Below are 1,911 nucleotides of genomic sequence, written 5' to 3'. Positions count from 1 at the left end.
ATGTCCGTGTGCTTTAGAAAGGAGGTCAGTATCATCATTTTGTCTCTGTTGCTTAAACTAAAAAGGTCTGGATTCTGGGTTCAGTTAGCAGTGTTCAGTGGACTCGCAATGTGACGTGAGGATATTTCCTTCGCAATGTCAATCATGCCAGTCCAGTCCATGCTCTGGGAACAGAACTCAGGTGGCAGAAGGGAGAGGGCCAGCTACATATATAGCTGGCCTTCTTCCCTCTCTTTTTCCTCCACTCTGGGTCCCCAGAGCACAGGACTTTCCTAGAGTAGCACTGAAACACAGTGATGCCGTGACTCAAATGTCATCACATCAGGCTGCAGTACTGAACCAACAACATTTGGAATTTGGCAGATTTGAGTGGGGCTAGATTGGACTGGTTTAGGTTTTTCCATACTGTTTCCATACTGTTGGTCTAAACTAATTAGTATCTATGGATGTGTCTACCTGATGAAATATTAGATCCATAATTCTTCACTAGTGTAGCAAAGGAAGAAGCTCTAGTGGAGGCAGAATTTGGGTGCATTTTACACCCTGTTGTCTAAACTGACTCAGAGCCGAGTTAGACAACACAGACACTGGTTTAATATTGTTTATTTCACACAAACTCCTCTGCTTGATGACATATTTATTTCTAAATATACACATTGCTTCCAGACATCATTTAATTAACTAATTGAGTATCTTTGGCCCCAACCCCGCAATTTGTTCCACACCAAGTCAGTGGGGCTTGACATAAGCACAGGAAGTGGTTGTAGGGCTGAGGCCTTTTTCTGCAAGTTGTCTTTCAGTAACATGCTGTTTTCTTGGACTTGTTCATTTGCCTCTTAGTTTGTATGTGAAGTTTACAGTGAGTGTTTGTCATTCAAACTTCAAGCAATGGCCCTAATCCTGCCCATGGAGCCATCTGAGAGTATGTTTATGCACATATAGTTTCCAATGCAGGATCAAGGCCTAGGTTGGTTAGTTTAGATCAGACACACATGACATGGTAGAGTTTCTGTTTTCTAATTGGATGATTATAACTCCTGGAACCCCAGGTGAATAATCCTATTTACAAGTTCAAAAACCACTTTCCAAGAATATTCTCTATGTAAACAGAGTCTGGATGAACTCTCCCCTGACATCTAGTGGTGAGCTGTGGAAAAAGACTTCAGAAGCTGATCTCATCTGCATGGACACACCCACCCTGCCTAGGTGCTCAGCATGATGGGATTGCTTGCCCAAATGATCACTTGTGGCTGGTGTTGGATCCCCAGTCTCCTTGTTATTGGGGAAGGGGTAATAAAGAGTTGCTATCCTTGTTGTGTGAACCGAGAGCAGCAGAACTGTACCTGGCATACCCCAACGGAGGGATTCACCCTCAACTAATAGCACTCACTAGGCAGGGGACCTAGATTCCAAAGCCCAATGAGTTGAGAGAGGGTGGGTTCTGTTTAAGGGTTCTAGATATTATTTGACCATTTCTCTCTCCATAGTATAATAAAAGAGGTAATTTACACTCAACTGATAAGTATTAGACTTACTTTGGGAAAGTGTCTCTATTGCAAGAGACTGCTCAGTGTGCACCAGCAGTGAGGCTCCCCTGCTAACAGCTGAAATCGCCGAGAGCTGTGTTAAGTGTGTGTGTGTGGGGGGGGGTCCTGAAAACATCTTGGTGAGTGGGCAGTTGGTGGAGAGGCCTGACCAGCAGGGTGGTGGGCGGAGATGCATGGCAAGCAGCTAGCAGGGTGGCTGGTGGAGTGTTGTGGCAAGTGGCCAGCAGAGAAGCTGGTGAAGAGGACCAGAGCAGAGCCCCGCAGAGGCATGGCAAGCGGCTGTTGGGGCAACGAGTGAGTGCCCGAGCAGGGCAGCATATAAGGTGCCTCTTTACTGCCTCTTCCCCCCCCCCCGGCCTTCCTC

This window comes from Natator depressus, chromosome 1, assembly GCF_965152275.1.
Source record: "Natator depressus isolate rNatDep1 chromosome 1, rNatDep2.hap1, whole genome shotgun sequence".
NCBI classification, from domain to species: domain Eukaryota; kingdom Metazoa; phylum Chordata; order Testudines; family Cheloniidae; genus Natator; species Natator depressus.
This window is presented reverse-complemented; position numbering follows the sequence as displayed.